General features: G+C 40.6%; 1 long non-coding RNA gene across 1 annotated transcript in view; it reads left to right on the top strand.

The window, feature by feature from the left end:
- Positions 1-8,813: 8,813 nt before the first annotated feature.
- The window catches only part of LOC114562276 (uncharacterized), a 29,921-nt gene continuing 11,438 nt past the window's right edge, over positions 8,814-27,296 (top strand). The window contains exon 1 of the long non-coding RNA XR_003693474.1: positions 8,814-8,885. This is a non-coding gene — a long non-coding RNA (uncharacterized LOC114562276). The remainder of the gene's footprint in view (positions 8,886-27,296) is intronic.

Below are 27,296 nucleotides of genomic sequence, written 5' to 3'. Positions count from 1 at the left end.
ACCTGGGCCCAGTTTTTCAAAAAATGTAATCTGGATCAAATTGATCTGGATTTGGAAAGCCCATGTTTTGCTATTCAGGCTCACCTGATCCATCTTACTTTTATGCCAGTTTTTTAAAGGAACATTCGATTGGATTACTGTGATCCAAATACCAAATTTCAGGATAGCCAGACATATCTCTGCAGCGCTGTGGCAGCCCTGGAGCATGTTCTGGTCGGGCAGCACTAAGCTCTGAATGTAGTAACGATGCCCTTGCAAAATAGATAGCATAAGGGGAGAATGCCTGACATCTGGCGATTCTACTTTATCCCTGCACCAACATATTCTCACTCTGTAGGATATATATTTTGTCAATATAGTGTGTAGAGGCTTTTAGAATCATAACTGACCATTGTTGTCTGCTTTTCCTGACTGTTTTTGAGAAAAGCCATCTGGCAGATACAATTTGAAAGAGGACTACCAGGGCCCAGTTTTTCAAAAAATGTAGTCTGGATCAAATTGGTCCGGATTTGGAAATCCCATGTTTTGCCATCCAGGATCACCTGATCAATTTTACTTTTATGCCAGTTTTTTAAAGGAACATTCAATTGGATCACTGTGATCCAAATACCAAATTTCAGGATTACCAAATCCTGTTTACCAGAGCCTTAAAGGGAACCAACAGTGTAGCCTACTGGCTTAGCAAAGAACAACAGGTAGGCAAAATACTGGTGGCCACAAATAGCCATTGTTTGTTTTAATTTTAAGAAATGGAAACACTGTAATAAACAGAAACATTTTACATTCCTTATTTTGTTATAATGTTAAATAACAAAACAAAAGCAATACTATCCAATAGTCCATATCTCATTAGATGTGACATGCTTCATATATGCTTTAAATATGAAGAAATGTATATATCTTCAGTAAACCTTTATTTTATGATCATTCACTTAAAAAAAATAGATTCCAAACGGAGTTCAAAGTTTTGAAAAACCCAAAGGGCAGGTTTGATCCAGATCAAATGTAAGATCGGATGATGTTTTTATTCGGGCTTGATTCCATAAATACAGTTAATGGTTTCAGGCACGGAGAACTGGACCTGAAGGCATGGTTAGCAATGATTAGCTCCGGTTAGCGGTCAAGTCCATTATAAAGATATGGAGTGGGCATACTGCCGCGGAGAGGGTTAACAACCAGACGCTGATAAATGACGTTCGGGGAACTTTCACAGCGGTGTGGCCATTGCATTTCTACGGATTATTGGTACAGTTAATCCCACGGCAAGACCATCAGCAGCTACTACTAACTAGCTCTGAGCCTGAAGGGAAGTGGTCTTGCAAGCAGCATGAGACTTCACAGCGGGGAGGGGCTGGAGGCCACTGGTCTGTGTGTGCTATAAAAAATACATAATTGATTGGAAAAAATATATAATTCAAGTTTCATTTATCTGGTCGGGTCTCAATCTACCTGGGCGGTGCGCCCAAGAATAACATGTATGGGAAACACTGTAGATGTAATTCAAACAACTCCCAAGAACATTCTAGGCTCTTAACCATTGGCCAGCTGGGCCCTCTAAAGGGTAAGCGGGTATAGCAAATGGATGGATGGATATTCTCCTCTGTCTATAATTAAAATAAATTGTCCCTATGACAACAGGCTGTCCACAGTGTAGACATGTGTTTTGACACAGTTTGACATTGTTAAACAGGCCTTTCTGCAGGCCACTATAATCTATTTTAAAGGCAAGGCCACTGTGAGTGAGTCATAGCTGTAGGTGTTGATGGCTTGACAATGTGAATGACATCGCAAACATGCTGTGGCTTCAATGTAACATAGCCTTCATTACTATTTCAGCCCTAGCTGGCTTAGGGGAGATGTGATTACAGGGCTCCGCAATAAGCCAGCAATCTGTAGTGGAAAGTACAAGGGCTGAGGGTAAATAATTGATGGAGATTCACTGTTTGAAGGATCGAGTGACTGACTGTCGTCATGCAGAGAGAAAGAAAAAGAGATGAAGCGAGAGAAATGGAGGATTTCGACTGAGACCTTTTGACCTTACCTTTTTTTGTCTTTGTTAACTTTACTCACTTGTTTTGTTTTGCTTTATTTTTCCTAATGACCTAGCATCGCCTGTCGTCTCCTTTCCCATCTCCTTTTGTCTTTCCCCCTCTTCTCTCCGCTCCTCAATTCTTTTTCCTGTGTCTCTTCCCCTTGCTTAGCCCAGGTGATGTAAGGTATGGCGACAGCTATTGAAACCTGAGGGATTAAGTAAATCTATTTTAGTACCTTGGGCTAACACCACAGTATATCCCACACACAACACAAACAGGCCACAGACAACCAGGTGATATGAGGTAGAGAGACAGAGCTATTTCAATTTTTTTTTGGGGGGTGAGTGTGTCTATTTTCAAGTCACAGGTCTTCCAGGCAGGGATAACAAGGTTGCAGCGCACATACACATACACAGCATGTAGTTCCTGGCACAGAAAAAAGATAGAGGTGAGCACAAGCTCATTTACTCCACCCACACATGTGAAGAGAGAGCATAGTGTGACACAGCTACTGTCAAGCTATTCTTACTTTCAGGAAGCAGGAGCAAACCAGAGCATCTGAAGTCCACACCTAGACATGGGCTGGAACACATCCTCTCTGCAGACCCATATTTTCGACTTAGTTTTTCACAAGTCAAAGCTCATTTCTTGGAGACGGGTCAGTCTGCTGACTGCAAGATAGGGGCGTAAATTGAAAGGGGCATAAATTTAAGTTGTCCTAATCCGGAGTCCAAATCACACGAGAGGTCAAAACGAGATGATGTTGGCAAAGCTGGACCGGACAAGATACAAGTCAGTGTGCAGACTTCTGAAGAGAAACCTTTTCACGATACTGTGGATTTAGCTAGTCTGAAACACTGGCATGCTAGCATCTCCGTGACCAGGACGAGCAGCGAACAAGGAGAACTCCTCCCGGTGTTGCCACATTGCGTTTGCGGCTAACGTTAACAATGTTACAAAAACACCAGGAAAAATAAAGTTGAACACAAAAACACACAAAATCAGTCCAAAGGGAGGGGTGCCCAACATTAGACCAACCGCTGTTCGGTGTATTTTCTGTCACCAGTGTAGCATGAAAGCAAGGTGGATTTAGCAAGCTAGCTAAATTGCCTGACGCAAAATTAGTAAAATTGAACACTCTTGTCGCAGCATAGGAATGCATTCCTACTGCCAGATAAGTGACAACTTTGTTCAGCTCATTTTATATAACTAGTGTTAAAACTTGGTGGAATTAGCAGGCTAAGATAGTTAGCTAATTTAGCTGAAATGATGCGTCATTGCAACGAGTAACCACTATGTGTTACTGTGGACAAGCTCAATTTATAAAATATTAGGGGTGTGATGAGACGCTTACTCCACGAGACGAGACACATCACGAGATTGGGTTCACGAGAACGAGACGAGACGAGATTTTAAATTTTTTTTTTAAAGAAATCCTCAATGATGAAATATATGAATGGAAAATAGTTTTTTTATTCAACTGAAAAATCACAAAATGCAAAACAATTTAGGTGCCTTTTGAAATCAACTATTAATGATGAATGTTATTTAACTTTTTTTTTACTATTTTAATGAATCATATGCAGTAAAGGACATGCAAACACTGCAAAATGTTTTGTATAAAATCTACCAACTGGCTTCTGCCCTGTGAAATCTAACTCCTTTCCACAAATCGAACATAAAAAAAAAACAAACAGTATAAATAAAATAAATGTGTAAACAACAGAAAATGTTTAAATGCAAACAGTAAGTGTATCAATAACCAAAGTACTGCTCTCTCAAAACTACAAGTGCAAACAGAAACTATTTTTTTTCTGTAAGATAAACTACACAGAACAGCCTAAGATATGGTCATGTTATTTTTCAAGAATATAAGCATGTCGACTATTTCTGGCAGCAGTTGAGACCTTTGGGCAGTAACTATGTCTCCTGCAGTAGAAAAAAACACACTCACTTGGAACTGAGGTAGCAGGGATGGAAAGGTATGCTTTGGCAAGTGGAGACAGCAAAGGATATTTAGGAGTTGCCGAAATCCGACATTTTCCACCACAGAAAATGGCCTCATATCAGCTGCAATGAAAACGCCTATGTCCCTCGTTATTGCCGTGGCTCTTGCACTTACCGGTGGCAGAGATGCAAAGGCTTTTAGAGTTGTTTGGCCTTTTAATGTTTTTGTCGCGGGTGCTGTAGTTGGTAGAGAGCTGTGGTGGTGCTGTAAGTGTTTTTGCATAGTGCTCGTGTTAGCCGCGGTATACGGCATTTTTTTCTTACAATATTTACATATTGTGTTCGTCTTGTCTGTCACTCTTTCGCCGTTTATTATTTCCGCAGGAAAACCAAAATGTTGCCACACAAATGATTTAAAAGTGGCAGGGGATCTTCAATAGTAATTTCACGCTCCATCACGCTGACATCACATCGCCTCACGAGACAACTTTTCACCTCGACGAGAAGTCTCGTCACGTTTTAATCTCGCGAGATCTCGTAAAACGAGATCTCGTCACACCCTTATAAAATATTGGTAGGGACAATTTAGCAGCACCTTGACATTGGTATTGACAATAGTCTGGCTTAACTGTTCTCACTCTGAACTCGTAAAATTATGTTTGGACAGTGGCTGTCAATGTCTGAAGCTGCGAAAAAAAAGCGCCGTTCAGCGTTTTTGTATAACATTCCGGGGAGAGCAGCAGATACACAGGGTTTGAAGATGACGAAACGCTAAGAGCGACTACAGTAGCGAGTAGTATGAAAGGCCGAAATTCCACGTAGAGAGGTTGGTTGGGGAGGTGGTGGATGGGTCAAACACAGGACTTTCACCCAGGAGACCAGGGTTTGGGTCCCACGTGTCATGTTTCCTAAAGTCGCTTTCTTCTTCGGAAACGTGACACAGGATGTAAGCCCACCCATGACCTTTTCCTGAACCCAACCGTCCTGTTCTTCCCGCGTGTCACGGAAACGTAAGCCTACCGACGGCCTTTTCCCAAACCCAACCGCCCCATTCTTCCCGCGTGTCACGGAAACGTAAGCCCACCCACGACCTTTTCCTGAACCCAACCGCCCCATTCTTCCCGCGTGTCACGGAAACATAAGCCCACCCACGACCTTTTCCTAAACCCAAACGCCCCGTTCTTCCCGTGTGTCACGGAAACGTGTTATATGATGCTAAATGAGACTTTTAGCGTCAATAACAACAACAAAGGCACCTGTCCAAGCGGCCGTATTTTTCGAGATGGGAGTTGTAAGATTTGGTGTTAAAAATGTGACCGATGGACCGGTCTAGCCAAAAGAGGCCAGAATAATCTGACTCCAGTTCTAAGGTCACTACACCCTGCTATAAGTGTTTGTTTACTGGTAGATCAGAAATAAAACTCAATATTCGTTCTGTTAAAATATAACAAGCTTTGGTGAATGATATTGCAGAATACAAACTTGTGCACAAGGATCAAAATACCTTCAAGAGAAGTCTATCTCTCTCCTAGCTCCTAGTCTTTTTATCCATTTCTGTCCCATCTTCTTGGTGGTGCTGTCATCAGTTTGGATGTAGTCCAGATCCTTTAGGCTTGACTCGGCCCCTACCATGATGTAGCGCAATGTATGGAATGTTACCTTGGCTCTCCCATTCCCAGTATACACTGGATACCTGTGTATTTTTTTATCTTCTGCAGACCAAGGGAGTTGCGTGAGAGCCAAGGCCCTTTGGGTTTTTCAAAACTTTGAACTTGGTTTGGAATCTATTTGATCCAAAAAAACAGGATAATCCTGATCCCATCAGAAGGGTGGATTCAGTTGTGATTTTTTGAACCAAATAAAATCAGAGAGAGGTTTTTTTTAAGTGAATGATCATAAAATAAAGGTTTACTGATGATATATACATTTCTTCATATATAAAGCATATATGAAGCATGTCACATCTAATGAGATATATACTTTTGGATAGTATTGCTTTTGTTTTATTATTTAACATAACAACAAAATAAGGAATGTAAAATGTTTCTGTTTATTACAGTGTTTCCGTTTCTTAAAATTAAAACAAACAATGGCTATTTGTGGCCACCGGTATTTTGCCTATACCTGTTGTTCTTTGCTAAGCCAGTAGGCTACACTGTTGGTTCCATTTAAGGCTCTGGTAAACAGGATTTGGTAATCCTGAAATTTGGTATTTTGATCACAGTGGTCCAATCGAATGCTCCTTTAAAAAACTGGCATAAAAGTAAGATGGATCAGGTGATCTTGGATGGCAAAACATGGGATTTCCAAATCCGGCCCAATTTGATCCAGATTACATTTTTTGAAAAACTTGGCCCTGGTACTCCTCTTTCAAATTGTCAAATCTGCCAGATGGCTTTTCTCAAAAACAGTCAGGAAAAGCAGACAACAATGGTCAGTTATGATTCTAAAAGCCTCTACACACTATATTGACAAAATATATGTCCTACAGAGTGAGGATATGTTGGTGCAGGGATAAAGTAGAATTGCCAGATGCCAGATGTCAGGCATCGTTACTACATTCGGAGCTTAGCGCTGCCCGACCAGACCATGCTCCAGGGCTGCCACAGCGCTGCAGAGATATGTCTGGCTATGCAAGACTAATTTTAAGCAGATTATATGATGCAACGCTAGCCGACAACAATGTAGACCTTTGGTTTCAACTGTAACTCTGGGAACTGTTTTAAAAATCCACTTATATTTTCAAAATAGTTACATTTCATTTATTTCAATCGTCAAACTTAATGTGCACTTTCACTGAGTAAAAAAAAAAGTTGTAAATTGTGTATTTCAGACTGGTTAAAGGTCCCATGACATGGTGCTTTTTGAATGGTTTTATATAGGCCTTAGTGGTCCCCTAATACTGTATCTGAAGTCTCTTTCCCGAAATTCAGCCTTGGTGCAGAGCAGGATACCCAGGGCTTGGTTTACACCTATCACCATTTCTAGCCACTGGGGGACCATAGGCAGGCTGGGGGAACACATATTAATGTTAAAAAAAACTCATAAAGTGAAATTTTCATGCCATGCGACCTTTAAACGAAGACGTGTTCAAAAGCAAACTTTCATATTAAAAGCAGTTAAAGGAGTGATGATAACAATGACCATGTAAAGGCAGGACTGTTAAAGCTTGGTCCTACAATTCATTTAGTCAGTGAAATTTAAGGCAATGCATGTTTCAATGGATACTGGAAAAAAAGTGGTACTCTGTTGAAAAATAAAAAGCATTTAGAGAGTGAGCGATAGAGATTAAAGGTAGAGGAGAAAGCTGAGAACATAAAACACTTTTGTAATATATATATATATATATATACACAGGAAACAGGGCGGGAGGGAGAGATAGGTCAGAGGAGGTGATAAGTTGATATTATACTTGGATCAAAAATGGTATCAGGAGGGCTGCTCCATGATATCAATAGTTTGGAACTGAACTGAAATGTGTGTGCAGTTTTATATCAAATAAAATATATTTCATCATCTGAATTCAATATAATGTATGATATTCTGACTGCAGATATAACTGTCTTAGTTTATTTTTGGGTGTATGTTTATGTGCTCATCAAGCTACAAGCCACATGATATCACAATATTTATCTGCTCAAACGTCTATTACTTTAAACTAGTGAGGGCCAAATGAAGCTTCATAAAGCTTTGTGAGCCATTATCTTCATTTTCTGAGCCCGCTCAATGGCGCTCTCTGTTCAACAATTGGTTGAAAGCACACTGAATTGCCATTCCTTGAGCCTTTTTCTTTGAACCAAGCGTCCCATCTAGTAGGTAAGAAAATGGTTCATGAAGCATTTTTTGGCCATCACTACTTTCCCATATCGGAACACAAATTTCCCTACAAGTCCATGTTTTTTTCCCCCCATAATGTTTGTGTCAAATTCAGTTGTGTTGACAAATAGCAGAAAAATAACATTATCATACTTTGCTTTAAAGCTAAATCATACAACCACCGAAGAGCCTTTTAAAGAATTGAAACACCTAAAACTTTATGGACACAAAAAAACAATAACATGGTTTGTGTTTTAGAAAAGGGTGTGGACAAGGTAAGACAAAGTAAAAGAGCAGATGGAGAAGAGAAGACAATAAGAAAAGAGAACATCGTTGATGAAGAGAGGATAAAAAGTTGAGGTACAGAGATAGGGTTATAGGAGGAGAGTGATATGTACAGCATGCATATGTCAAAGTGGCACAGTGTCCTCACTACATAGGTGGGGCTGGAAGCTTGGTACATAGTGTTACGTCATAATCCAGCATGTTAGTTCCTATTTGTTGGTTGACTATTGGTGCTTTCACAATATATTTACACAATGCGATTTTGATAAATAACCATCAATAATGTGGCTATAATGATTAAGTGGTTAAAGGCAAATAATAACACAACTAGAACAGTCTTGTAAATTCCGAACATTACATCACTTTACTGTTACGCAGCATTAAAACCAGGAAAAGACAACACTTCATCATATATATATATATATATATATATATACGATATCCAAAATTTAAGACGATATCTAGCCTCATGTATCGATATCAATAGACCTTTTTCAGGGCAGACATGTTGACATGTCATAGCAGGAAAAGCACAGGTGTATTCAAAACCATTAATGATGGCTGCATTCCACTTAGGAGAGGCCATGGTATTGTGCATGCTGACTCACTGAAATAGCTTACTGGGACACTTAATGGAATTGAGCCATAGTTAAGGTTATCAGCTGGGCTTTTCCTACTATGACAAGTCAAAATGTCTGCTGTGAAAAAGGTCCATATTGCCCAACTCTACTACACCGACTGATGAAGGATGAGGAACGGGCTAGAAGCTGAGGACACGCCCGAGCCGGAGGACACAGGATCAAGGTAGGCCCTATCTTAACTTTTCAGGGCTAGTTGTTGAACTACGAACAAGCTAACCCCCAACATGTTAGTTAGCTGGGAGCACTATCCAGAATAGTAGCCAGACACCAGTGTTGCCAACTCTTTTCCAATGAAAGAAGCTAGCACTAGCTCCAAAAGTCGCTAAGGTCTAAAAAATGGCTAACTTTAAAAAGTCCCCAAGTTGGCAACACTGCCAATCACCATAGTTTGCCAAGATAGCTGTTTTGCTAACAGCCAAGTGGGCTAGCTCGTTCACTAAGTGGTTGGAAAAATACATATTTGTACCAATGACCCTTGTCTAAGAGCTGACTGCAAACCATGCCTCTTTTGTGGACCAGCTTATACAGGCAGAACTGGGTTATAGTGGGTTGTGCGAAATACCTAGCGCTCTAGTTTAGACTGCGGTGCTCTTTACGTTAGGTCAGCACTTTCAAAATTTGCTTCTGGTCATTGGCTTGAACTTGTATATAGAAAAGTGAAAAGTCTCTCAAGTAGTACTTCAAAGTACTTCTTCCCCATTACAGCATTGTGGCAATTCCATTAGACTGATTGATTTGAGCACAAGATTTCACTGTCAAAAGTGCTTGTTTTTACTGGGAAAGGCAAAAGAAAAGGAAAACAAGGAGGGAAAGAAATATTTAGGTACATTTGTTTTATGTAAAAATAAGATGTTTATGGTGCGTGTACATTTGGATTGGCATTCTTTTGTGAAATAAAATTAGTTTCACTTGGTCCCAAGTTAAGGAAGCATTTTCTGTCTGTGGGAAAAAATGCAAATTGCCATTATTAAGGCAAACGATTGACTTTTTTTCAAGCAGCTTAATCTTTCTTTTTGACTAACCTAGTTCTGCTATATACATCTTCCTTTACCTCCTTGTCTGTTCTTTCTAAGAACCAGGCTTTAATTTTTTTCATTTTTTGTGATTACTAAGCAGGCGATGTATTGTTTCGATGGATGGGGGATTGCTAATAGGTGGTTCGGTGGAATAAGGTGATGGTGTGTGGGCGCATATCAGTCTGCAGTATCTCTCTCTTTTGTCTCTCTTGCTCCCCTCACCTCCGTTTCTCATATTTCATGTCTCACCCACCCCTCGTGTGTTTCTAGCCATGTAGTGCAAGTTCTCTTCATTTCTCCACTCAGATTTACTCCTCATCTTCATCTGTTTGTTGGCCTGCATAGCTTGATTAGCAGAAATTGTGAGTAGCTGTAGCAGTGGTTTTTGCCACGTGATGTTTTACAGATGGCAATGTTTGTCTGTTGATCAGTCTGTCCTTTTTTTTGGTCCAGACTGACAGATTTCATTTTTTTTCATAATTGCCGCACATTAGGTGTAACTGTAGTAATATGTGTGTACTGTGTAATATAAGCAGAATTTCCATGTTGGTCGTCAGTTACGTTTTTCAGTAGCCTAGCAACAATTGCAACAAAGAAATAGCTTGTTGCTTGCTCCCCTCTTACTTCACATTGTAAAAGACACTGTAAAACAAAACAAAAAGCACTGAACAAAATAATTGCTAAAATGTTCAATGTATTTGTTAATTTCTCTTTGTCAAACCTCTGTCTCTCTACCCATTTTTCTTTTTCCTTCTGTGTCATCCTTCCTTTAATGTCGAGGAACTAGATGCTATTTTTGTCATTTGTTTCCATTAGCGTCAGGAGCAGGCAAAACACTGTTGTCTTCTGATGGCCACTTTGCTGATAGGTGGCCCAGTGCAACAACACAATGAGGGGCACAGAGAATACAAAGTAAAAGCAATGGCTGACCCTGCTGAATATCAATGGCGAGGTCCATGCGTTTAGTGTGTTTTTAAACTCTAACTAGATGGGTTTCACTTGTGTATTTGTCTGTGAATGTACCCACACGCTTTAAGTTGTGTTTCTTTCTTCTTTTTTTATTTACATGCACTGAAGTCCACTGGTTATTGTCAGCTTTCTAAAGTAACCTGGTTTCCTAAATGTCTTAGAAATTATTAGACACTGGGTTTATTTACTCTGTTCTGGTGCCAACTACACTTAGGATCCATGACTAGCAATGTCCAGTATAAAAAAAAAAACACTTTAGTTCGCATCAAACATGCTGTTCCTCCCAATCCCTCTAGGCCTTTCCATTGTTGCCCTTTTGAGCAGTGAAGTCCCCAAGTGGTGCTCTCTCCAGGTAGGCTCTGAGCTACTTTTCAGTGCATTGGGCACCATGGAAATACATACAGCTGCCAGGCCCTTGCGGCTAAGCCTCTTAGTAGTGATGGCCAAATTAACTTCATCAACAAATTTGTTAATTTGCTGAGCCCAATAGATGACACTCTCTGTTCAACAAAGGGTTGAAAGCATACTCAATTGTCATTCCTTGAGCCCTTTTTTTTAAACCAAGAATGCCATATTAGTGGGCTCAGAAAATAATGAGAATGCTTCACAGAGCTTCATGAAGCTCCATTTGGCCACCGCTCCCTCTTAGCAAGGCTGCTGTGTTTGAACCATGCTTTCCATGGTGACACAGGTTTCAACAACACCCTCAACCCTGGCATTCTGCCAACAGGAATTTCCTTACCCACTGGTAAAATGTTGATCATCTTAGTTTCCAGCATTTGTTAAGAGGTCAAAACTCCAGCAACACTTGTAGTCTATAGAACAACTTTATTGTAAGACCGATGCGTGTGGCCTTCATCATAATCTTGGTTCCTAGCTTTCACACAACAAAAGAACTTGCTAATGGGTTGATGTCGAGAGTTGTCACATTATTGTCCAAATGTTTTGGCTTTTTTTCATGGGGAGAGTGGCAATGAGAAAGCAATCAGACACCCACAGACAGGTTTCATATACCACAGTGTGAGTGGGAAACTGTTGAGGGATTATGTCCTTGTCACAGCACTGTCATTGCACAAATGTCTCTAATTGATTGGTTGGGGCGTTTTTGCAGAAAGGGTTGGTATCTGGAGTTATGCATGAGAGCTGTCAATGTGACTCTTTCTACAGTAGTTGGTGCATTGATACTTTGATATAAAAATGTTGCTGACTTACAGGTCATTGCTGATCAGCTATGTTGTACATGAAAACTATAAGGACAGTAAGATTACACTTAGATTTACTCCGGCCAAAACTCATGAAAGTGGATAACATTAAACTGAGCAACCAACCACATATGTTCATGCAAATCTCAGGAAATTGTTTATATCCTCAGCTTGAAGCAAAAATGACAGTTAACCAAAATGCTATGTTGCCAAATATATCCTACTGCAACATATGTATGTCTACATTCACAATAATGGACTTCCTTTTCTGAAAACAGCTTAATTTCCCATGAGATGTACTGTAAAATGTGGTTTTACATCTAGTCACATCTGCAACCCTTGGAGGAATAATGCCAAACAGAGAAGGTGGAAACTCACTTGTTTTCTACTCATAGAGTGGATTTCTATCCAACCTACATTTTTACTACTTTTTACATTTTCAATGAATCTGTAGTGTAGGAGCCACATATTGTATGTTGTTTATGGTGTCATTTATATTATTTATTGATTATTATATTGCACTTATATTGTAGGTGGTGGGTGTTTTCATCGCGGTTTGAGTGATAGCATATGTGTTTGCTTCACCTGTTCACCTGGGGTTTTTGGGCTTTGACAGAGAGGGGGTGAGCCTGGGAGCCAACACTTTCTGTTGACCGCCGCACTAACGCAATTAATTCTACTCACAAGGTAACTTTACATTTGGTAACTGCAGTGCTAATTGTATTTTACGTGTGCAAGAAGAGGAATAAATCGTTGCAATACAATCTTGAGCGCGTCACAGTGTGTTTATGCATCTCCCAGTGTTTATTCCCTCGCGGCAGCTCTTTGTTGGACTGCTTACAGCCGCAACATATAGAGTAATACTTAAATAGACAGTGACGTTTTAAAACACAATTTGCAATGCCAGCAGCTATGACAGTAATAAAGCTTATACAGGTGCTGAACATACTGATAAGGTGTAATGGCACATTTTCATGCCAGAACAATCGTTCAGTGAACACACATTTGCACATCTTTTGTATCTCCTTCCTGCTGCTACATATGGCTTGTGGTTATTTAATACTTTCACCTATTTCTTATTTCATTTTGTTGTTTTTTCTTCTTCCCAGAGACCCTTCAAGGAAACAGTTAATTAAACCTAATGTTTGCTATGGCTGCTGTAATACATAGTTCCCGCTATAACTCCTATTGATACATTTTACCTAATAAGTGGAAAATGTTAATAACATATGTTTACATAACCCCAGCCTGCTATGTTATTAGATTTTAGTGAGCTTATAACTGTCTATTTTTCCCTTGTGTGTTTTTCATCTGTATTAGTTGCTGCAGTGACCTTATTTGCCCAGTGGGATCATTAAAGTTTCATGTTGTGTTACCAACACAAGTGTTTAAGATGGATTTTCTGAGTACCCTGATGGACCAGGTGGGTCCATGTTTAGTAAGAGCCACCCTGAGTCTGGGATACTTTCCCGTCACTTATACCAGCGTGTCTTTGGCTGAAAAATGTTAACTGATGGAAAGTATTAGATGGTAACTTCAGCAGTGCGGCAGGTCAAATCCCTGCTGGAGGTTCCGGTGACTCATCCTCCGAGCTTACTGTGTGTGTTTACTGCCGTTCTCCCCGGGAATAGCCCAACAGCAGCATGACGCACAGCATGCTGTCACACAAACGTGCAGCGCCTGCCTGCAGGGATTTGTGTGCATGGGGGGAGATCTATTTATCTCTGTGTGTCTTTTTTGCGTCCTCTGTGTGAGGCGAACAACAGCTCGTTCAAATAAAAAACAGTTACCAACATACATGTGCTATCTGTAAAGCTTTTATCTGAAGGGGGTTCGCACATAAGGTTATAAAACAGGTAAGCAAAGATCTTGCCCAATCAAATTGCTTAGGTAAGCTGTGAAGACTGTGGCTCTGGTAATGATTCTGCATCCTTCTTTTTATATACCTGATTGCAGATGTAGTTTTATCGGTTTTGTACATTTTCTCTTCATTTCTCTTGCTGTGTCCACAGAGAAATTCAAGATATGTTATCTCTTTTTTAACTGGCTGCTGCCGAATGTTCGTATCATCCAAAATTCAGAGAGATCCACCTTACTACTGTCTGTTAAAAGTATATTGTCTGTTAATTTCGCATTTCTTTTTTGCGACATTTCAACTCTGCTTAAAATTCAAATGACAATTAAACAAAAACACATGTGCTACTGTAAGTTACCTGACCAGCACCAAACAGTGGCTTGCATTTACTTGCTTACCATTTAGCTGCCAAAGGGCCAGATATTTTTCTCAAGAGTTGGTGGAGACCAAAACAGAGCTAAAAGGAGAGTGAATATTTGACATAGATTTGTTAGGTGTCAAGAATCACCACTCCAAGTGAATGCTAATGTTGCTACGTATCAGTTGGATTTCTAAATTGGCAATTGTTACCTAACCTAATGTTTGCCATTATAACCTCATAAAACATGCTGTGCTTGTTCTGCTGTCTCCAAATGGGAAAAAAGGAAAATAGTTACTGCAGCTTTAAGTCAACTGGAAACTCATTAATATCTGTTGCTGTTTCCCTCCTCTACACTACATACATACCTCCATCTGTTCACAGTGTTGCTTCAATCATGTGTAGCAAATGAGTCAAATGACTGTTCAGTGATAAGGCACTAATTGCTGCAGTGACCTATAGTATATTGCCCGTCATACAGTTACTGAACTAAGGCTTGTCTTAAATTAAACCAAGAAACATAGCTTTAATAGTTTGTTTTCATGAATTAGCATATTGCTGCCCTTATTTGAGGCATCTTATTTAATACGTAAATCTATTTAAATTAGCATGGAGCCAAATATCTGAGGAACACCAAAGGATCACTGTGGATTTACCATCACTGGCACATACTGGCACAACATGTCAAAATTAACTAGAGAAATTAATTTAGTCCTCTGGGCTGTAAATATGTCTCCAGTCAACCCACAGTGTTTATTGAAGGTTTCATAGTGCTTTAAATGCAATATTTGGCAACTATGATTATCACTAACATTTCTCTTGATGCCTGTGTAATTTAGAGAGAAAAAAAATGCCACCTCTGCCACGCTTAAATGTTCACCGTTCTAAAAATGAGAAAACACTTTTTGACATTCAAGTTAAACCTTTTTTTGCACTGTCTCAAGGCTTTAAAACCGCTTTATGGGTTCTTCTACCTAAATCCAAACCTTGTCATGCTTGCAGTGTTGAAATCAATGCAGGATCACAGCTATCTTCTGAATTCACCTGCTCTGTGTAGAGCTGGCTGTCTTAAATGTATGTATGTGACTACAGTCCTGCCTAGACATGATTAGTTTTACTGAAATAATAATGTAATTTTCACTGATATTATTGTGGTCCACTGTAAATTATATATGTATGCTTTTGGGTGTATAATCTATATTTCTGGGGAAACTGCTGCAAATTGCACCTAATTCTGAGGTTCGCTCTATTCAGTGTTGCCACTATTGGTTTTTATCAGATTGCCATAACATTATACACAATTCAACTAATCAAAACGGACAATCAAGAGGTCGTGCATTAAAAATCGAATGAGATGAGTAACATTTTGCCTGAACGCATTCATTACTCAACTGCACATAATCATCAGTGTCCCCACAATTGCAAAGACAATCGAAAACTCAAAGACATATCTCAACGAGGACAGAGTGGGCTGTCCTTCTGACAGCTCTACATCTTGTAAGCATTAGTTGCAAGTGCAGTGTGTTTTGCTGTTTCATGGTGGGAAGGCTGCAGTAGGACCAGAGATGCCTGCAGGCTCAGCAAAGTGGTAAAAAAAGACTTGTTCTGTCATGGGGCTGAGGCTGGACTCCCTGGAGGCAAAGATGGAAGGGGAGGGTGATTCCGAGCTGAGTGTTGGCCTAAGCCCTTTTCACAGGGACTGGTGTCATATGGGGACTTCATGTACTTAATGAATTACCAGTCAACCTTTGTGTTTTGCGAAACACAAACAATAAATAAAAACATGCATAACTTGTGGTTTAACTGTAACCCCATTGCCTCCTACTACAGCAGCTTTACCAGGCATGGGGTACTTTTTGGAAGCTACTGTATCCCTGCCCTACCCAAAATTCCCCAATGATATTTTTAAAATATATACATTGTTATTGCTATCTGTCCTACTTTTAGTATACTCATTTGTATTCTTGCCCACTCCCACCTCCACATGAATGTATGCTTTCTGAAGTTTTGTAAGCTACTTTCTGTGTTTTCTGAGCCCACTAGTCAGCGCTCTTGGTTTGAAGTAAACGGCTCAAGGAATGGCAATGCAGTGTGCTTTAAACCCCTTGTTGACCAGGCTTTCATTTTCCACTCTGGCTTCACTTTGATACCGTGGCTCTACTGCCCGATCACTACTGTGCAGACTCTGGCCCCAAAATTAAAAGATGGCTGTGACCGTATCCGGGATATTTTGGCTTAACATATGTATGGTGGGAGGATGTGGAGAAGCGTCGCCCATCTCTGTTAATGAGCTCCCATGATGTTAATGATTTTAGTCAGGTACTGTTGTTCTCCTCTGCTCTCTGCTACGGTGGCAGAAACAGTCTTACTTTACTTTTTTAAATGCATCACATATGTGCACATATTTGTAGGAACTGGTTTATTAACAGAAAAAAATGCACTCTATATTAAAGACATGTATAATAATCCCCACACTTATTTAAATTATTTCTAGTGTTTCCGCATATTCTTATTCTATTATAGTTATGGGATTATATCGTACATTTCACCTTGCTGAATCTAAATTTTTGCAATAATATAATTTCGCTGCGGGTATATCAATGTTTCATCTCATATAATTATATAAATAAATGGGACAACAAAATAATACCCTCTGTTGTCTTTTAATAGAAAAATAATTGAATAATAATTGTTAATGCAACATTTTGGTCAGGTACTGGCGTTCTTCTCTCTTCTCTGCTCTCTGCTACGGTGGCTTACTTTACTTTTTTATATGTATTACATATGTGAATCACATATTTCTAGTAACTTGTTCATCAACAGAAAAATAAATAAAAAAAATGCACTCTATATTAAAGACATGTATGCCCACACTTTCCGCATATTCTTATTCTATTCTAGTTATGTGATTATATCGTACATTTCACCTTGCTGAATATACATTTTTGTTGTCGCAATAATTTCCTTGTGGATATATCAATGTTTCATCTCATATAATTTAAAGGTGCAATATGTAATATTGTGTGTAATACTGGCAGCTAGCTGTTAAAATAGTTACTGCACTACCAATTCAAAATACTGGAGAGTCGTTTCCCCCGCCCCCTCCTGCCCAGACTCGAAGTTCACAGGGGTTGCCAGGCTGAGACCGCAGCATTCACAACAATGTTGCTAGACGCTTTTCTCACATAGCCAGACATTACTCCACAACACAGCAGAGTAGCTAACGTTAGATGCTAGTCTCACATAGCCAGACATTACTCCACAGCACAGTGGAGTAGCTAACGGTAGATGCTGGCTATATTGACAGTCATAAAAGCCTGTGCTCACGCGGAGCTCTGTAACCAACTGACAGACTTTTCGGCTTAAAATTACAGTATGAACCGCTAAAAACACAACAACCTCACTGTCCTCTCCACACGCCAGTCAGGCACACTTCCTCGGCTTAGAATTACAATACGAAACGCTAAAAATACCACTACCTTGCCGACGGAACACACTTCATTGGCTTAGAATTACGGCAACAATCGCTAAACGCACTGCAAACTCACTTTCCTCTCTTTCCGATTTACAGCCCCCCTCTCGTGGTTTAAAATAACTCACCGTTGTCGGCTCCAGCCGCTGAAGAGGCTACACGCTGTAAACAGCCATGGGTTGCTTGCCTGGTCCTCCCGGTAACATTAACAGTTAGCAGGGTTAGCATGGCGGCGTTAGCCAGGACCAAAAAATACCCGTCCCTAGTAGCTGTGATAAATTAGCCTGAAGCTAATGCTTACCTGTTCAGGAGAAAATAAGCCAACTCTGCGTCCTTTTGGGCTCTAAGCTGTCTCCATCTTTCAAATACATCTCCAATATTTACCAGGGGGTTGTTACGTCTCTGGTCACGCAACTGTTAGAAACATGCTGTTTTCTTTTTTTTATGTCATGTAGAATCTATCTCCGTTGATCCTGTTCGTTTGCTTGCTGCTTTCATGGCTGTACTACCGTTACAGCTGTAGCGCGCTGAGTTTACGTTTTTACAGGTATATCTGGCAACCCGGCCTGCCTGTCAAACTGGGCCGTTGATAACAACACACAGATCAAAACATAAACATAAATTCCGTCACGGAATGTAAATTTCAAAAAGAAAAAATACTGAAATTAGCATTGTTGTCAGAAAAGATAGTATTTCAGTTTAACATGTTTCCTTAATATCTGATGAGGCATTGGTGTCATTTGTGGATTTATTACAGTACAAATATTACATATTGGACCTTTAACAAAAACTTTATTATCTTGAATGCTTGCTGTGTGTCTTATTCTTACTTGCTGCTAGTGATGGCCAAATGAAGCTTCGTGAAGCTTTCTTTTTCATTTTCTGAGCTTGATGGCGCTCTTGGTTTAAAGAAAAAGGCCCAGGAAGTGGCTATTCAGTGTGCTTTCAACCCTTTGTTGAATAGAGCACGTCATGTAATGGGCTCAGGAAATAAAGAAAGTTCAGGAAGCTTCATGCAGCTTGCTTTGGCCATAACTACTTGCTGCAATGACCCAATCTCTCCACAGGGATCATTGAACTCATTGGCGCCCTGAGCTATATTTCATACGTTTCAATTAAAATGCGGGCCGACCTTCCAAAGTACTCTCAAATGACATGCAATGATTGAATAATTCACCCTCTTTTAATTTTTTTAAATAAATTCTGGTGACTGGCGAGCTTCAGTTACTTCATTCAAAGATGTCACACTGGCCATCTGGGATTACTGGATTTTACCGGCCGTCCGGCCCTGTCAGTCTCTTTACATTTGCATTGTGTCGCGATCTGTGCCCCTGTAAGATGGTGTTGCGTGTTCTGGGAATGGGCTCCCTGGCCAATCACAACCAAGTTAGTTCCTCCTAGGAGAACATCCGTCCGTCTCGGGAGACGATAGTAGTGCCCTGGTCTGTCAAAGTCAGTTTTGTTGAAGGCAATGTCTGGAGTGACTCAGTAGTCCGATTCTTGCGTGACAGTCCCTTCCGCAGTTATTACACGCAAAGTTTTGACTGTGGGTTGATGGCTTCCTGTGTTGTCTTTTAAGCTCTATTTCCTGGTTGCGCTTAGCCTGACTTGACTCCTGACTCCCTTCTTGAGTGAACATATGTACAGGCTGTCAATATTTATAAATATATACATATGTACTGTCAATTTTTTTTTTACCACCACAGAGGAAATTTACCTTTACCTCCTGTATAAGTAGTCTAATTGTGATCACACTCTCATGTGCGCCACTTACACATTCATATTATCATGCTTTATGATCAACCTTAGTTACAATCCATACATCAAAAAGACTCATTCCGTATACCGCTCTCTTCTCTCATAAAGATAAATAAAAGTCATTAACAGATGTGTGATTAGTAGAGACAGTAAGAGTGGTTGCCTAACATTTGGAAGGTTGGTGGTTCGATCCCTGATCCTGCAGTCCCAGATCCAAGTCCCATGTCTTGGGCAAGACACTGAAACCAGAATTACTGTCCCCATTGTGCCATCAGTGTGTGAATGTATCTGATGAGCAGGTGGCACCATAAAAAGGCAGCCTTGACCACTAGTGTATGAATGTGTGTAAATGGTGAATGTTGCCTGTACTATGTAAAAGCGTTTTGAGTAACAGTTAAGACTAGAAAAGCGCTATATATAAATACAGTCCATTTACATAGAGGCCGACTGAAGAAGGTTTATCCTCTTAGGGACAAATTTCTGTGTGTGTGTGTGTGTGTGTGTGTGTGTGTGTGTGTGTGATGGTCAGATTATGTGCATGTGTTTGCATTGTGGGTAAATGTATCATGGCTACATGCTTTTATAGCTTTGGCAATTGTTAATGCACCACATTTCTTTTTAGATAGATAAATGGATGGGACATCTGGAAATAAGGTGTTTTGTAATGACTTAAGATATCCCTGTGGGGGTATGTATCTATATTTTGTTTGCTGTGGTTATTGTTGGTTGGGTGCATGTGTAGATATTAATAAATTTGACTTTATTATGCTCCTGACAGGCTGTGATTACACGTTTTTGTCCCTTTTGTTGTCGGTGACGCTGGATGTTCTCGTTTGCACTGCCGACGATGACGGGAAAATAAAAAGGTCTGTAAACACTTCCTCTTGTTATCTCTCCTTGCCTCCCACCCTCCTCCTATCAACCACCCTCCTACATTCCACCAACTCCCCTACTCTCTGTAGTGAACCATGTGGCGGCTGTGGCTCAGCCGGTAAGAGTGGTCGCCTAATATTTGGAAGGTTGGTGGTTTGATCCCTGATCCTGCAGTCCCAGGTCCAAGTCCCATGTCTTGGGCAAGACACTGAAACCCAAATTGCTGTCCCTGTTGCACCATCAGTGTGTGAATGTATCTGATGAGCAGGTGGCACCTTGTACGGCAGCCTTGACCACTAGTGTATGAATGTGTGTAAATGGTGAATGTTGTCTGAACTATGTAAAAGCGCTACTAGTCTTAGTTAAGACTAGAAAAGCGCCATATAAATACAGGCCATTTACATAGAGACTGACTGAAGAAGGTTTATCAGTTTGTGTGTGATGGTCAGATTATTTGCATTGTGGGCAAATGTATCGCGGCTACGTGCTTTTATAGCTTGGGCAATTGTTAATGCACCACATTTCTTTTTAGATAAATAAATGGAAGGGGCATCTTGAACTAAGGTGCTTTGTAATGACTTAAGATATCCCTGTGGGGGTATGTATCTACAGTTTGTTTGCTGTGGTTATTGTTGGTTGCATGTGTAGATATTAATAAATTTGACTTTATTATGCTCCTGACAGGCTGTGATTACACGTTTTTGTCCCTTTTGTTGTCGGTGACGGTGGATGTTCTCGTTTGCACTGCCGACGATGATGGGAAAATAAAAAGGTCTGTAAACACGTACTCTTGTTATCTCTCCTTGCCTCCCACCCTCCTCCTATCAACCACCCTCCTACATTCCACCAACTCCTGTCCTCTCTGTAGTGAACCATGTGGCGGCTGTGTCATTTATGGCCTTAATGATATAGAGATCTATTTAACACTTTCTCTTTCTATGCCTCTGACTTTAGCAGCAGTCAGCTTTTGTTGCAGATGTGTGATCACACAAATTGTACCAAGGCCTTATAAAAATGAACTAAACTCAGGTCAGTATTGCACTTGTGTGCTTACATTTAAAAAATGCTTACATAAAATAAATTATACAGTAAATGCCCATCACAGCCTTTAAAAAAAGCAGGCATAACAACTTCAAATCACTCACTGACTTCATGCCTTTATCCAAAGTGACTGACAGTGAGGAGGGAACAATGAATATTTGCAGACACGGCGCTTGTCAAACATTTCCCTGAAGCTTCAGATATGATAACAACAAGGGGATAAAAACTAGTGAGCTTACATGGGAACCGATCAATCTCCATGACAACTGAGCAAACTCCATCTGCTGATGAAGACTGTGTGATACAGTTGAGGGGTCCAGAACAAGGTAATAAGAGGACCTAAAACCAACATTACGTAACTATTTTACCCTAAAATAATGGCTTCGAAATTATTTTGATGCTACACTGACTTGTAATATGGACAATGGTGCCTCTGTCATTCCCATTCTGCACCCCCAAACACCTGTTCTCGAACTATATTATTGTCTTCATTCAATGGGTTTCATTTTAAAAAGGCCAAGATAGTTTGGTTATACAACTTTGCCCATAGCACATCCACAGCGCTACCAAAAGAAGTCATTCACCACACTGAAGTCATTCTTTGTCGAAACGAGAAACAAGGAATTCTGTTGGACCCATTAAAACTTTGTTTTGTTTATATACCACGTTGGTGATGTTAATTAATCTGCAGTTTTTGTATGTGGTCACTGGGTGGAGCATTGGCACGAAAAGGCATAAAGGTAATCAGCCAAAGGTACACAGGGATGGGGCAACCAGTAAAAGCATGCAGCTTTTCACCGCGTGAATCGTGTCAGGGTATGTTTTAGGTGCTATCATGTTGGTGTGTATTGTTATTGGAGTTTAAGGGGAGTCACGGCAGGCAAAAACATTGTTTTTTATGCACTGGTCAATTTTGAGATTTTGGGCTATTTGTCTTCCATAATATGTCTTCTTTCCCATTTAGGTCTTTATTTTACTACACTTCGTCTATTTGAATCTGTAGATTTCTCCTAAATTCAACACAATTTGGCGTTCTAATTCCGCGATCACTGTCTGCTCCCTCTCATCACATGTACCATTAGAAAGCTCTCTCTCTCTCCTGTGCAATGTTGTTGGATCCAAATATGGTAATTTCCTTTTTATCAGCAACCAATCGTGAAAGTACAATGGGGGACTTAAAGGGATACTTCACCAATTAGCATTAAGCTTTGTATCAGTAGAAACCCAGTAGTATTTTTGAATGACTGTGCTTCCCTCCCTCATGTCCCCCTGAGACGAGAGAGCTCTGTATTGTCTGGAAAAAAAACTTTTTTCGTCAGTGGCTACAGGCTACAGCCAGTAGCAGCTAGTTCTGCATGTTTTCAACCCGCCCATAGGGGGTGGGACCTATAGACACTATATAATGGACCAATAGACCCCGTTGCTCTGGACGGAGACCAGTGAAGGCTATTAGAAGCACTTTTCCGGTGATGGCTGAGCGTTACTGCGCAGCCTCCAACTGAGAGAGACAACTCAAATGTGACGTGAGCACCATGTCTGAAAGTTGTAAGTCTTCTGGTAGCTGTGCCAAAAGAAATCTCAATCATTCCCAATCTTACAGAGACGGAGAGTGTAGGTATATGTAAGGCGATAACATGGGCACAGGCTAATTATTGCTAACTAAAATGCTAGTTAACATTAGTAATTAAACCTAAACAGCTCATGTAAGTCAAAACAGCTTGCAAGCTTATCCTGTCCTATACGGTAATTCCTCTACTATGTGACACAATTGTTAGCCTATTTTTACAAAAACGTCTGCTACGGAGCCATAACATGAGATACAAGGTAATGGAGCCTTTTATACATTGTTGTGTTTCTTTAGAACTAAACAATGGACAAATAGAGTCTTTAAACACTTCAGATGTAAAGTTATTCACTGTCAAGTGACGTCAAAATGAATGCTAGTCAGTGTAATGCTAACGGGAGGTGATGGCTTTGTAGCATCAAAATGGCGCCATAGGAGGTTCGAGTTCTGAAGCGAAGCTTACCCCCTTGGTGGGACCTCACTCCCAGAATTTCTAAATAGTGTCAGCCATCTTGAAGCTAAGCTAACAGGCTATTGCTCTGTGGAGAAAGCTGAGTAATTAATTCATACTTACGTAGGCTAACCACAATGGCGGAAGGTAGTTTTGAAGATGATATGGCAGAAGGGGATTTTGAAGATCTGGTGCACGAATCTGATGCTCGTGGCTACCTGTATGAGCTACAATACAGCGAGGAACACTTGTGCAGTGCCGGCCCGAGCCTTTTGGGGGCCCTAAGCAAAATTTGATTTGGGGGCCCCCACTCCCACCACGCAGAGTCACCTGTGCTTGGCGAATATTGACACAAATACACGCTATAATGTTACATTATAAATTAATACAGAGAGGTTATGTATTAATACAGTGACTGTTTATGAACTACTGCCCCCCTGGGCACAGATGCATAAGGACCCTCCCCCCCTACTCTATTTGTGCAAAAGTGGGTGCAAACCGTGAGGGGGGGGTGGTGGGGGGGTCTGGGGGTGCTCCCCCAGAAAATTTTGAATGTGATATTTGTGATTTCCTGTATTCTGGTGCATTTTTGGGATGGTCAGCTTCAGAAAGGGCAATACCTAAATTTGTTCAGATTCGTAGCCTTTTGCTTTTTGACTTAATAAGGTAGTGACTTCACACAACTACTTGGGCTTCAGGGCCAAACAACACGTTCAATCCCACAGGACTTCATGTTCTCTATTTATCCTGATAGGGATGCATATTTAGATTTTTTGTCCTGACTGATAGCCCACCCGTGTTAACCGCTTATTAACCGTTAACAATCAGCCGACTAAGTCCAAGTCCATCCTTCTGGGAGAGTTAGCAACCACATCAATTAGTTTAGCTGCGTGGTTGTCAGCTGTGGGTTTGCCGGACATACACTGTGTTAGTAGGAAGTAGGGCTGGGCGATATGCCCTCAAAAAAATCTGATTCATGATTTAAATCGATTCTTCCCCCCTACTTAAAATCAATCTGCAGATGACAAATAAATGACAAGATCACACACACACACACACACACACACGGGACATGTATACTATTATGATTATTCATGCCAATTTTATGCAAATTCATTTGAGTGTTTTCCCTACCATTGTATTGGGGGGCGCCCTCCGTAAAAGAATGACAAAATCATATGCTATGTATTCAACAAATTATATAATTATGCTATCAACAACAACTAAACGGATGCGTGAGATAAAGCTGTTTTCACACATACAGGTAATTCACTTCTCGTTCCTCAGTAAAAGTTCAATTCATTTTGACTTTAGTTGTTTAGTAGTTTGACTTGCTCCTGTTTTCACCTGTTGCTGAGTAACGTACATTAACATGCAATGGTCTCATGAGTGTAGCATACCTGTAGCAAGCTCCATCGTAGTAACTAGCGGTAAAAAAAAAAAAACATTGAAGAGGAGCTCCGTGCTATAAAGTGGCAATTGCTAGTTGTTTAAGCCGCTACAGACCTCTGTCACAGCTCGGTCGTATCAGCGGGTTAATGGCGCGTTCTAGTAGATGTGTTGAGTTGCAACAGAGTTCCTCAACAGCTGACGGTGCTCCATGGTGCTCCGTCCAATAATCGCTCCGTCAGGTCAGCGGTAGTTTGTGGTTCAGTTATTCGAGAATAGGTGACTTTGAGCCGGGTAAAGAGCACCATGTGTTGCCGGTCATTTCGGCGGAGATTACGGTTAAGTAAGTAATGAAACGACTAGTTAAGAAAATAACTAATATTAGCCGCTGTCGCTGCCGTGTTGTTTGTGTATCTCCATGGCAAACGCGCGGGGGGAGGGCTGGGCCCATTCTGAACTATGGGAGCCCAGATGGGACCGTCGGCGAATGTTAAGGAGAAAAAACAACATTCGATTGGGGGCCCCCTGGTGGCCCCAAGCAGCCGATTAATTCGCTTATGCCTCGGGCCGGCTCTGCACTTGTGGATGATGGAGGAACAAGAGGTAGCTGGAGCAGCTGCTGCAGAAGAATGTAAAATGTTTTTCTGGCAACCTTGCAATTATGTGCATTCAAACTACCGCACATGTGTACCACTGGGATACATTGGTACATAGTGGAGAATATGAAGAAAACTTTATTACAGACGGAGTACTCTACACACTACGTGCGCGTCGCCTGCTATGCAGACCAGCACCTCAGCTTGCGGTGTTGCTTGATGCCACCAGCCGGGGAAGGAGACACCAAAAGCGGTGTGCGAGAAAGCGAAGCATATATGTTAACACGGACTGGTGCAGAAATGCGGTGCTTGTATTCAACTACTGCTCACCGCTGGTGGAGTTTATAACTGTTAAATGCCGACCATTCTACATTCCACGCAAATTCATGGCTGTGTTTATACTCTGTGTTTACATCCCACCAAGCTCTAATGCTACCAATGCGTTAGCTGAACGTTACGGAGCTATCAGTGAGCTCCAAAGCACAGTTCCGGATGGACTATTTATTGTTGCTGGTGATTTCAACCACGCAAATCTCAAGAAAGTTCTTATATTCTAGCTTCACCTCACGGTGAACTTAACTTAAAACAATCAGCGCTCTGTTACAAGTGTACTTATGCTCTGTCTTTTTGTCAAAAATACATTTTTTGGCTTTTCTCGGTCTAGAAGGCATTAACTTCTAAACTTTTTTCACATTTTTACTATATAAATGACCCAATTTAAATACATATTCATCTTTCCAGCACTGAAGTATCCCTTTAACTCTAAATGTGAAATCTCATTGGCTGGTGCTAATTTCTGACAACGTTCAGATTCGTCACATGACGTTCTTTGACATTTCCGCGGGAGTTCAAAATGTCGAAAGAAGTGCGTCGAAAATAATCTCAGACAATGTAGCTTTATTGATACAATGGCAATAAAGAGAATTCAACTTTCCAGACTAGGTAACTTAAAGAAAGCCATCCTTAGACGTGAAGCATATTGGATCATTGAATTAGAGACCCCTGCAACTTTGGGAATGACCTGGACCTGGATCTCAGGGTCACACAGCCCTGCCTTTTAAAAAGACTTCTTTTTGATTGACCTGCATGTGTTTTTATATGTAAGGCTCTTTCTGCCACACAACTGACTCAGTAGAGATGCTTCTTTGGCCGGTGGTTATTTCTACATGTTTTTGGATTATTCTTGATTTATTGATCGGAGCCTGTGTTTATATAGGGACAGTGAAGTTTTAAAATTTAGACTATCCTTGAAGTCCGCTGATATATTTTGCATGTTTATTGAAAGAGAAAAAGGTTTTGCCTATGTTTTCCATGGGTGCAGTGGTTTCATATTTGAACTGACTGAGGAGCCCACTGATGTATTTCACACGTTTGTTAAAACGTATAGAGAAACAAGACAAAAAGGTGTTGCCTGTGTTTTCATGGTTGCAGTGGTTTAAAAATTAGATTGATTTTGAAGCCCACTGATGTACTTTGCATGTTTGTTAAAAGGTACAGAGAAACAAGAGAAAAATGTGTTTTTTGGGAAAGTCAAGGGAGGGGCAGTTGTGTATTATATACTTGAGTTAGCTGTGGATCGTCATGTAATCACGATGTCACTTTACTACTACATGCCTTGAGAAATGTCAACGACCAAATAAACCAATGCAGAGGGGATAATTGTGTGCAGGAATTGTCTTTGGAAATGGATCTAAGGGGGAATTAATTCCCTGCACCGCAAAGGAGACAAAGCAATTGGTGCGTGTATTTTGAACTCAACATTTTTTCAAACAAGATTTTAGTTACTTCATTATGTTACATACTTTAAAATCAAAACACAGTCCCGGTGTCAGGGTCATTCAGGACTGCACAGAGGTTGCTCTTGAGACAGCTTCATCCCTGACATTGCAATCAGAAACTTTCTGAAATTAAAAGGTCTGAACACTAAAAGCACCGATCGGACCCCCTAGTCTCACCCATGTACACTGGCTAAATCTTTGACAGGGAGATCACAAGGATCAGTGGACTCCTTCCCTTGCTGGAGCCAGAAG

This window comes from Perca flavescens, chromosome 10 (assembly GCF_004354835.1).
Source record: "Perca flavescens isolate YP-PL-M2 chromosome 10, PFLA_1.0, whole genome shotgun sequence".
In the NCBI taxonomy this organism is placed as follows: Eukaryota; Metazoa; Chordata; class Actinopteri; order Perciformes; family Percidae; genus Perca; species Perca flavescens.
The sequence above is the reverse complement of the archived record's forward strand: the minus strand, read 5'-3'. Positions and strand labels throughout refer to the sequence as shown.